The sequence below is a fragment of the Pinus tabuliformis genome, chromosome 9 (genome assembly GCF_031772625.1).
Source record: "Pinus tabuliformis cultivar Carrire ecotype Pingquan chromosome 9, CPIR1, whole genome shotgun sequence".
NCBI classification, from domain to species: Eukaryota; Viridiplantae; Streptophyta; class Pinopsida; order Pinales; family Pinaceae; genus Pinus; species Pinus tabuliformis.
This window is the reverse complement of record NC_142307.1, coordinates 1916028782-1916041206: the sequence shown is the minus strand read 5'-3', so window position 1 is coordinate 1916041206 and position 12425 is coordinate 1916028782. Positions and strand designations below refer to the sequence as shown.

Below are 12425 nucleotides of genomic sequence, written 5' to 3'. Positions count from 1 at the left end.
ATTTTCTGTGTTTTTTCACCAGATATCCGCAAATAATGGCCCATGTGTCTATAATGTTTCTAAATCATAGCCTTCTTACTAGTTTTCCTCGAGTTTTAATGCCGACTCAGAGGAAGGATACACATGTGAAACAATGTGCTATGTCTTATTACTAACATTAACCTATATAGCAACTGGAAAAGGATATGGGATAAACAACACTGGTAATTTACCCAGAAAGCAATTTTGACATCAAATCCCTCCATGGAGCGCACAGGGTTGCTATGGACATGGATAGGCCGAAGGAGCGTGCGATTCGCGAGGCAGGTGGGAATAATGAAATCAGATTTTCCACATAGCCTTCAAATAGGTACAAAGAGTAGGGAATAAAGACATGAAGAGTCTCTGCGAACAGTCTCATCGCCAGCAAAAGAGTTTCATTGCCAACAGGCAGTCTCTGCGAAGAGTCTCATCGCCAGCCGAAGAGTCTCATCGCCAGCAGGCCAGGCCTGGCCTTTCATGCCCCATTATCATGGAAAAAAATCATTTTTCTATGAAAAAAACAGATAAAACGAACGGCAGAAAACACTCCAATCATCTAACACACAGAATCAATGGCTCAGGATTGCACACGTCACATTTTAGGGATGTCTTTCTCAGAGGGAACGCCTTACGGCGTAATAATAAAATATATATTCTAATATATTATTAAAATTAATATTATTTTTTAATAATAATAATTATTTATTTCTAAATTTATTACTAAAAAATATAATTTAAATAATTTAAATTTATATATATACTTTTAATTTTATATAATTAATTATAATTATAACATAATATTAAAATTATTAATAATAATTATTGATGTAGCTAGAAAGATGAAATCTTCTTATTTATAAGATGAATAATTTGTTTTTTTACTTATGTTTGACTATTAAAATTTATAAAAGTCTAAATGTTTGACCAAAACATTTATCCAACATAAGGAATGTAACACCACGAACGCCATCGCCTTAGGTACCAAATTCGACTCAGTGGATGGACCTGAGAGCCTTCCTGTTCAACGGGGCAATGTTTGAAACACATGGGCAGACGCAGCAAGACCAAGATACGACCAAAAGCGGCAACGGCAATAATACTTCCATGTAGAGTTTCCAAAATGCAGACTGACTCAGCGTGCAGTTGACGTCCATCCTATTCGATCTCAACCTTTTTTGGTAGGCAGCCTCCTGCAACTACACATGGCAATAAACTTGGTTCGTCATGCTTATCACCCTCGGGTATTCTTTTTGAAAATAATGTTTAAAAATAAAACAACAATATGAGAAAAATAAATACATCAAAATATATAATGTTATGAATTGTAATATTTAGAGATTTATAAGATAATGAAGTGTTATATACTAAGAAGTGATTATCATGTAATAAAGTGTTATGTAATTAAAGATTATAGGTTCAATTTTTTTTAATTTATTGGAGAAAGGGTGTATTAGTTTTGGCTCATCAATCATTTCACATCTTGAGATCTCTTATTCCCCTCCCTTGGGCTAGCATAAGTGCACCTACCACCTCATACTTATCCAAGTGATTCATTCCACAACTTGAGACAACCATAGCTAGATGTGCCGCCACACTCCAAGATATCTGCCTAAATAATATGTATTTCAACAATGTAACCTTAAGTTAGCATAAAAGTACACCTACCATCCTCATACATATTTAAGTAGTCCATTTTGCAACTTGAGACATAATGTCGTAGTGCATGTATGCCTGAACAACTACTGGAGAACGGGTGCACTAGTTTTGGTTCATCAACCATTTCACATGCTGAGATTTCACGTTGCGCATAAGACTACACCTGCCACCTTGTACCTATCCCAATGGTTCATTCCACAACTTGAGACATCCATAATTCCATGCTCCACCACACCAAGATATGCCTAAATAATAGGTCTTATAACAAACTAACCATAAGGTAGTATAAAAGTAGGCTTACCATCCTCATACTCATTCCACAACTTGAGACATCCAAAACTCCATGGGCGACCACATTCTAAGATATATGCATACAAGTACACTTACCCTCCTCATACTCATTCCACAACTTTAGACATCCAAAACTCCATCGGCGACCACACTCTAAGATATATGCCTAAATCATTGTTACCAAATACCAATTCGAATATGAATTTAATTCAACACAGAAAAAATTGGACCATGTAAAACTCAATGCCAGGAAAAATTGGGAATATATATATTATAAAAATTAACATATTATTCTTTTTTTTCAAAATTTTATAAAATTGAAATGAATCTTTCACTATACCTATGTTTACTTATTTCTAACATTAACCTTTCCTATCTACTTAAGATTATCTGAAACAATGAAAGACAAAATGCATCAAACTTATTAATATCACCGATTGGGAAAATATGTAACTAAAATTTGATAATATGAATAACAAAAACCCAAAAATGAAGTCCAACATAAAGAATATGATATTGGATATTAAAAGTAAGCTTCAAGTCACTTCACCTACCAAGAAATTTATGTCAACCACTATCACTTTCAGATTCAAATTTATTCAACAATAAAAGTTTGTAGATTAACCTCTATAGTTGATAAAAAAAGATAATAAACCACTTAATTGAATTAACCATAATTCGGATAATCACTTTCATCCAACCTGTGAATTTCTATCATCCAACTTATTAATTGCTATCATCCAATAAAATTATTAAAGAAAAAAATAGATTTAAATTTTTGCAATTTATTAAATATAAAATCTACCTTTCTCTATATTTTTTTAATACTAAAATTACATTTTCTAGTGAGAAACTTGCTACTTTTATAAATGCATTTTTAAGATATAAATATCTCAAACATTTTTAAAGATAAAAATTATTGTTTTTCCAAATTTTCTAATATAGAATTTTTTATAAACTAAAAATTATAAAATTTTCTAATATAAGACTTTGGTGAATGTCCTAGCTGAAAGAATGTTTCCATGTTTATTTTCTGCACTCGCTGGTTTGAGCCTCGTTTCGTTTCTCATAATCACATGGGTTCGTAGTCGAGCTCAATAAATGATCAGAGCTGGAGAAGTTTGTCAACATGAATTACTTTCATAAACCGATCAGAGCTGGAGAAGTCTGTCAACATGAATTATTTTCATAAACCAAATTTTCGGTATCGTATTAAAATTACCGTATTATAACCTGAATCGAATGGTATTAGCGAATTTTTGAAATTTTTTTGGACGAGTACGGCTGAACTTGAGAATTTTTGAATTTTTTTCACGAGTACGGCTGAACTTGGTAACTACGGACCAAATAATAGGTCTTACAACAAATATAACAAACAAACCTTACAAGTACACCTATCCTCCCATGCTGATGATTTACTACTTGGGCCTAAAATCATTTGGGTGTTCACGCACCACTACAGGTCTTTATCACAAGTGGACTCCTTCACCAAACCTCAACACCATTGATTTCATGTCGATTTTCTCGTCCTTGCAACAATGTAACTTCTTTCTCACAAGTGGATTCCTTCACCAGACCTCAACACCATTGATTTCATGTCGATTTTTTCGTCCTTGCAACAATGCAACCTCTTTCTCACAGGTGATTTCATGTCGATTTTCTCGTCCTTGCAACAATGCAACCTCTTTCTCACAAGTGGACTCCTTCACCACCTCTTTCTCACAAGTGGACTCCTTCACCAAACCTCAACACCATTGATTTCATGTCGATTTTCTCGTCCTTGCAACAATGTAACTTCTTTCTCACAAGTGGATTCCTTCACCAGACCTCAACACCATTGATTTCATGTCGATTTTCTCGTCCTTGCAACAATGCAACGTCTTTCTTGCTATATCTCCAACCCAGGTTGATCGATACCTTGATCTGATCTTCCAACACCATTTGCACTATCTAGATCCACACATTGTCTCATAGATCCATCCTAACTACCCACAAACCACTTTCTTCCACTCTTGCTTTCTTAGCTGCAACATCCTCAAAACCTGAAGGGCTCTCTTTAACTTTAAAAAAGCACAACCTTCTTGATGTACCACTTTGATGGAAAAAAACAAGTTTAGCTTACAAAAAAACACAGCCTTCTTGATGTACCACTTTCACGGCAAATAACAAGTTTAGCTTACAAAAAAACACAGCCTTCTTGATGTACGACTTTGATGGCAAATAACAAGTTTAGCTTATAAAAAACACAACATTCCTGTTGTACCATTTTGATGGAAAATAACAAGTTCTCAAGACAGAGTTTGCTTTAACCTATCACCCACTATCATTACCACAAGATCAAACAAATCCACACAATTTCTAGCTTTGATATGAATCGTTAGAAAGTAAAACAATAATATGAGAGAAATAATCAAATATAACATAAACACATAAATATAGACATGCTATTATCAAAACCTAAACCCAAACCTAAACCCAAAACGATGTCCAATCAATTAACTCTATGAACAATTAACTCTATCAGCATGTTAAATTTACTCGGTAGTACTGCCGGAACAATTGATACTTAAGGTGTAGTAAAAATAGTAAGTCGTGCTAGGAAATAACTATGGAAAGACACTGTTGTAACATTCGATATTTTTTGATGTCTCGGTTACTCAAGCTATAAGTAGTACCCGTCTTGGTTACTCAGCCATAGAAATTCTTCCGAAGACGCAAAGGTTGCGTAGTTTGTCCTGCCCGGTTTTTTTACTCTTATCCAAATCGCAATTCAACGCCAAAATCGTATGCTATGACGCCACGAGTCTGTGGCTCAACTTCAAATATGGAAGAGCCTTAACTGCCCTCCGAATCTTCGCTGAGAAACTTACAAAACTCAAATATTTCGCAGCCAACCAGATTAGCTTATGATTATAGTGATACCATCCTGCGCAAAATCTTATCAAACAATATTTTTGAACGCCGCTTTATTAATATAGTGTTTACCATTCCGTGGAAAATCCCATGGAATAAAATTCCTGCACGCCGATCTATTTGTAGATAAAGTTAGGCCAGTAGTTGCTCCAATTTCACAAGTTCCCTACATCCCGTATTTGTCAACCCGAGGGACCAAAAGACAACAACATTAATTATACGCATCATTCATGCTCCCTTCTTTCCTCCTTTTGCTTAGCTTCTAATAACTTTATCTCGTTGAAATCTTGACTCTGGATTTGTGCAATTCTACTGAATCAACCTTGAAGCTACCCCTACCAATATTCTAATTCTAAGCTAAGCAACTCTCCCCGCCATGCCTGCTGAATTCATGAATTAGAGACTTATAAATATCACCCCTTCCACACAAATCCAAACCAGTATCTGTGGGTTGTTTCTCTTCATCTTGGAGCGGCGCGAGCACAGTTGGTCTTGTTTAATGAATTTCTGTGTTGAGATAAATGCTCATCATTGAGTGCAGCATTGACCCTTTGAACCGAACAGCAATTCTATGGGTCAATGCTGCACTCAACGATAAGCTTTCATTAATGGCGACACAAGTTAACGAGAGGAAAATAAATACAGTTTCGTTTCGAGGACTTCGGAAGCAGTTGAACAGAAATCCATGGCAAGGTAAGGCAGGGTTATAATATTTTATTTTGGCCTGCTCGATGAAGTAGTTTTTTGGGCGATATAATTTTAATTAAGAATGTGTTTTTTTGTTAGATAGAATATAATTTTAATTAAGAATGTGTTTTTTTGTTAGATAGAATATATTTTAGAATGTTTAAATGGATTGGGCTCCTTGAAAACCCTTAAAGCACTAAAAATAACTTTAACTTAAATTTTTAAAAAAATTTAATCAAATTTTAGTTAAAACTAAACAGAAAAATTGTCATCACCAAAAATATTACGCCTATAAATTAACTACACCTTTTATTTTTTAGATGGGTTGGGGTTGGATCACTTCTCTATACAATATCTACTATTTTTTCAGGGTTTTCTTCTGAAAGAAGGGTAATGCAAATTCTGCATTTATTTTCCCCAGGGTGGACATAAGGGAGGGCACAACTAGTTAGATAAGTTGTTCGCATTAACAAGTTTTTTTTTCCCTTTTGAGGACGGTTATTTTTCCATTTTTGCCGGTTCTTTGCAAGGTCTGTAACACCTCCTTGTTTTTGCAGGTGGCTGGTTTTCTAACACTTCCTCCTTGTTTTTGCAGCTGGCTGCTTTCATAACACCTCGTCAGCTGTGGAGTATCTTTCTTTAAGCAGTAAGGCGAGTATTAGTTTTCTCGCCGGTTTCCTTGCATGCCATAAAGGCTGATTTTATTATTTACAGAATGTTATGGCCAAACCAGGGCAGTTTTAGGGTTGTTTTAGTTATAGTTTCATATGCAGTTTGATCCCAATACCTCTATGAGTGGTTCGTTTCTGTATGGCGAAATTGTTTGAGCACCGAGTTCAGGATAGGATTTAATAATGTGGAACGAGAACAAGGAGGTTCAGAAGCTGTTCAAAGTATACCTCTTGTGATCTGTAGCACTAAATAATACGTTAATAACATTTTTAATTTCTATTGTGGACGAAGGTTCCAGTTCTCTTACCGTTGTTATGGGACGCGTGGAGGAATCGGTTTGTTCATGGAGAATGTCATGTTTGGGTTGCATTTTTTACCTATATATCTGAGTGGATTACAGAACGACGTCTTCTTATATTTAGGATTGTACGGGTTAAAGTATATTTTTAATATTATATAATAATTTTGTTTTGGTAAGGGTTTAAATGATTATATTTATAGTTATTATTATTATTTAGTTTTTTGGTTATTTTCAAGTCATTAAGAAAATTGGTATATGAGATTTCTTGTTTGTGAGACAAGGGACTTAAAAAAGGTGTATGAGGCCCCTTGTTTGTGAGACAAAAGACCCACCTCTGAAAGTATACATACATTCTATGATTTGATTGAAGTCTATGAAAGCATAATATTCTATTCCTCTGATTTTGAACTCTACCTCCTTTGATTTTGAATTTGTGATTTCTTAAGAAGAAACACATGCTTTTAACAGTTACACCCACTCAAACTATAAAATATATATCCATATCCAAAAATTGTGTAAGAGTTAGATTGGAAATAAAACCCAATTTACAAAAATAATTCATTTACTTCGATACACTAAACCAAAAGATACGTTTATGGAATAAAATCAAATAAAGATAAATCTAGAATAATCAAATCCAAGAGGTGTGAGGGTAAGTGATCCCATACTTGGCATATTATTGGATTTCAAAATATTTTGATATTTGATTTTAAAAATCAATTGAAAATGGTGAAGTTAATATTATTTTGGAATTGAAAATCCAATTAAGGTCAACAATGCCTAAGCGTCATAGCGCGATAATTTATCGCGATTAAGATGAATTCATCTAGAGTAACATCTTACATGGAGACAATGACCTTTGCAAGCCGAACAACTGAATCAACATCTTTATATTTATTATCCGTACACTTGAAATAGCAAAATATAAAAATGATTAATTATTATAGTATTATTTATGTATTGTTTAATTTAAGTGAAGTTTAATTTTCGCAAATCTCTTGCGGAAGGATGAGGTTGGATATAACATTGGTGACAACAAATTTATACTTTGGATAGATCCTTGTTAAAGGTAATAATGAAAATAAATAAAACATTATTTGAATTTATTTTTTCTTTTTGAATTTTTTTTTAAATAATATGTTTTTAATCAATTTGAATGAATTTATTATTAGTGAAAATATTATAATAATTTTTTGAATTATTTTTTATTTATAATGTGAAGTGAGAATATATATATATATATAATTTTTTTTCTTAAAAGAGGTTAAATAGACATGTTTCCAAAATGCTTAAATAGAATAGTAACCGAGTAGAACAAATAAAATAATAATAAGCCAACATAGTATAGCTAAAAGATAGGGTCCTAAATATAACAATAAAAGAGTACAATATTGAATGGAATAAGATTATGTAAAAAATAAAAGACTTCTAAAGTAACTGAATAATAGTTATAATTTGGAGTCATTAAAATTGGACATTGAATAAGAAAACCTTTCAGTTATTCATCGTTTTTTGTTTTGTTTATAGTTATAAGGATATCCTCTTGGAAGAGATTTAGGAAAATTCCCATGAACTAAATTAGCTCTAGTGCTTCTTGAGAATTTCATTGGATGGAGGAGTGAGGGTTCTATCCAAATGGGGAAGGGATTTCTATGACTAGTTCATGAGAAGGCTTTTGAAAATCAAATCTTGAGTGAAAAAGGAAATGAACGTACCACATCATATTAAGGGTGTTCTAAAAGAGGATGGTTACCTCTAGTGTTCATGGGATCTTCCATGAGAAATTCAAAGATGGACGGATCTTCATCTTTCTTACCTTTGATTGCATCCCATGCATCATCACTCAATCTAAGCACCTTAGAGAAGGAACCATCAAATTAAGAGTAGGTACTGTTGACAGTCAAAATTGATTGCATCAACATTTGGGAATCCACTTGATTGGATTCCAAATCAATCTTTTTCATTGAAATTGGTGGTTATGACTGGTATTATGGGTCTTTTTACTCGTTAGAACTACTTGTGTGTGGGAGTGAAATGGATGGCAATGATAATTGATAAACTAATGAGATGATTGATTCTAAAATCAAACTAATCTAATCTAATTACTTTTACACAGGTATATTAAGTTATGTGCTAGAAAAGTAATGTCGTTTCATGACAATGAAGGATCCCAAGAATTAACGTTAATAAAATCAATAAAAGAAATGATTTGATTAAATAACTAAGCAAATCAATTATAATATCATAACATATAAGCAACAATATTGTTATTCATAGTAAGATATAAAATTTAATCCACACACATCAAAAGTGATAATGATAGAATCAATGAAAACACATACACGAATAATATCTAAATACTTAAAAAAATTTCCATTAAAAATAAAATGCATATAGAGAAAATAAAAGTACATGTATGGTTGGCAATCTATGCATGTTGGAATTGATATTGGTTCAAATTATAATAAAGAAAACTTGAGTATAAAAGTGCAACAAAAGTCTTGCTCTTTCCAAAATTCAGAATCCTTTGCAATGAGTTTGAAGAGGCATTTACATAGTTCCTTATAATAAAGAGTGGAATTTCTCTTCCTAAAAATGCTCAACTAAAGCATAACAAAATTAACATGAAAAGAAAATGGTTGTAACTCACCCACCCACTCTTCGTGTATTTTCAAGTTACTTTCAAAACTCACCCACTATGTTATGAAAGATGTTATGACTTGAAATAATATCTGCCTTGCCTCTGTTTTCATAAGTGTATCATGTAATATCAGATAATTTTGTGTAAAAAATTGAATCATGGGTCTATGCTCAGTGGCCCTCCCTCTCAATTCAATCAACCATAATCATTCAGTCCTATTTTATCTTTCCATATTTGGGCTCTGTTGGATGTCCATAAACATTATTGTTTACAGAATTTCACTTTATTTCAAGTGAGGGAGCCCCCCGTTAGGTTGTGTTATATTATTTCCACGACTAGCCCCAGTAGTCAAACCAGGGGTTAGAGGGGCCTTCGTTGCACCAATGTGCAGTGGGGGGCTCACAAGGGGTTTGATGGGGGGGCGGTAGCCCCCCTCTACGAGGTCCAAAGCAGCACCCTGGGATTTTCTTTTTTGGACCCTATATTAGGTGGCCGAACCTACCTATGGTTTTGTGCATGGTTTTCGCAAACGGTTTTTGGGCGCAATGGTTTTCGGTCCATGGTATTTTGTAGATCTGGTTAAGGGAACTACGATTATGTTCTAATCCAGGGTTAATAGATTTGGTTTTATGGATGCTTCAACATGTATATATATGTATTGTAACATTGAAAGGAACATAATGAAAAATCAATTTGGTAGTCCCAGTTTTGGGATCTAGGGGAAAATCTTTGTGTATATTTGTTTTATGAGTTATGCTCATGCCATTCTTTATTTTCTATTTTTTAGAATTCGTATGCAAGTAAAATCTGTATGGGGTTAAAACCTATATTTGGTATCGAAGTTTTTTTGGCTTCAAGGGGATGCTTTTGTTGTTGAATTGTTTTTCTCGAGCTTGTGGTAGACCTTGTTCAGTGGGAGATCTATGGTATCGATTCTAGTGGTGAAAGAAGATGGCGAGCAATGGAAAGATAGAGATCGATAAATTTAGTGGTTAGAGTTTTGAATTGTGGAAACTCAAGATGGAGGATCAGTTGGTGGATAAAGATAAGTGGATCATAGTAGAACCAGGTACTAAACCAACGGGAGTGTCCGATGAAGAATGGAAGAATTTGGATCGGAAGGCAAAGAGCATAATACAATTATGTGTCTCAGATTCAGTATTACTGAATCTATCAGGGGAACCTACAGCGAAGGCTTTCTGGGGCAAGTTAGGGACTTTGTACCAATCTAAGTCTCTGGTGAATAAACTATTCCTACAGAAAAAGATGTATAAGTTGAGGATTAAAGATGGAGACTCGATGATAGAGCATTTAAACACATTTAATACTATGGTAAGTCAGTTATTGTCTGTTGGTATTAAAATTTTAGATGAAGATAAGTGCATTAGTTTGTTGTGTTATCTATCAGATTCCTGGGATAACCCTGTTATTGCAATAGGTAGCAATGCAACTGCCTTGCAGTTTGACGAAATAATGTCATCCTTTGCTGACAGAGGAGATGAGATGGAAAAATATGGAGAGCCAGAATGGCGATGCCTTGTCTATACAAGGACGGTCCTAGAACAAAAACAGAAATAAGTCCTTGAGTCAGAGATCTAAATCTAGAGGATATCCAAATCTCCAGGAAAATTTTTAAAGGTGTGCTGGAAATGCGGAAAGGAAAGGCACTAAAAAAGGGACTGTAAATCTAAAGCTCCTGACAAAGGAAAGGGATTTAACGATGATCCTTTTTTAGAGGCAAAAACCACCTCAGATGAAGGTGGGAATGTGTACTTGGCTTCTTCTTCAAGTACACATGTAGATCATGAGGCATGGTTGATTGTCTCATGTGCATCCTTTCACTTCACTCCCCATAGAGAGTGGTTATGCGAGTATGAGAAATACAATGGTGGTGATGTCTTCTTAGGGGATGATAAGAAGGCTAGAATTGTTGGTTGTGAAAAATTAAAGTTGAAGTTGCAAGGTGGAGGGATTAAAACACTTCCAGGTGTTCTGCCTATTCCTACATTGGCCAAAAATCTGATTTCTGTAACAAAGTTGGATGATGAATGTATAAAAATAGTGTTCAAGAAATATACCTATAAGATGGTTCAGGGAGCACTGGTATTGATGCGAGGAGTTCAGATTGGAACTCTGAACAAGCTGTAAAGTAGCACTATTATTTATGGGTGCAATAGTTCTATGGTTCCTAAAAGTGGAGGAGAAATTCTAGTGGTCTATAGAGAAAAGACCATGATATGGCATCAAAGGCTTGGACATATTGGAGAGAAGGGCCTCCGAATACTTCATGGTAAAGGTATGGTAGAAGGTATGACTAGTAACTCTTTGGATTTTGATTTCTATGAAAATTGTGTATATATGAAGCAGAATTGGGTGAGTTTCCCCTCTCGTGGTAAGACGGCAAAACAAATATTAGAGCTTTTTCACAGTGATGTGTTTGGACCTGTGAAGGTTCCATCACTAGGTAAGTTTTTGTATCGTTTATCATTCATAAATGAATTCTCAGGGAATACATGGATATATTTCCTCACGAAGAAATATGAAGTCTTTGACAGGTTTAAAGAATTTAAGGCTCTGGTGGAAAACTAGACAGAGAAGAAGATAAAGGTGTTGCGGACAGATAACGGTGGAGAGTTTTGCAAGAAGGAATTTGAAGAGTTCTGTAAGAAGTGTTGTATAGCACGACAGAAGACTACTCCATACACACCTTAGCAAAATGGAGTTGCAGAAAGAATGAACAAGACATTAATTGAAAGGGCAAGAAGCATGCTCAGTGGTGCCCAGTTAGGACAAGAACTCTGGGCAGAGGCAATGCAGAGTGCATGTTGCTTGGTCAACAGATCACCTTCATCAGTGTTGGAGGATAAGACTCCACAAGAGGTATGGACTGGTAAGAAACCTTCTCTTTCACATCTGAGGGTATTTGGATGTGATGCATATGTACATGTTCCAAAGGAGAAAAGAATAAAGTTGGATAGTAAATCCGAAAAGTGCATCTTTATTGGGTATAAGGATGGTTTAAAGGGTTATAAGCTTTGGAACCCAGTAATAAGGAAGGTTGTGTACAGCCGAGATGTGGTGTTTAGAGAGGTGAAAGATGTTATTAAACATGAATTCAAACCAAAGGAACCTGAGAAGATAGAGTTTGAGCTTAAGGAGGAAGAATCAGACTCTCAAGCAGAAGAGGGATCAGAAGATGAAGAGCCACAAACTCCAATTGTGAGAAGACCAACTCGAGAAAGA

The 12425-nt window shown here is 34.6% G+C and overlaps 1 long non-coding RNA gene across 1 annotated transcript; it reads left to right on the top strand.

The window, feature by feature from the left end:
• Positions 1 to 5352: 5352 nt before the first annotated feature.
• Positions 5353 to 6531, top strand: LOC149156592 (uncharacterized). Its single transcript, XR_016262278.1, has 2 exons — positions 5353 to 5574; positions 6164 to 6531. It is a non-coding gene; the product is annotated as an uncharacterized LOC149156592 (long non-coding RNA).
• The last annotated feature ends 5894 nt before the right edge of the window (positions 6532 to 12425 follow it).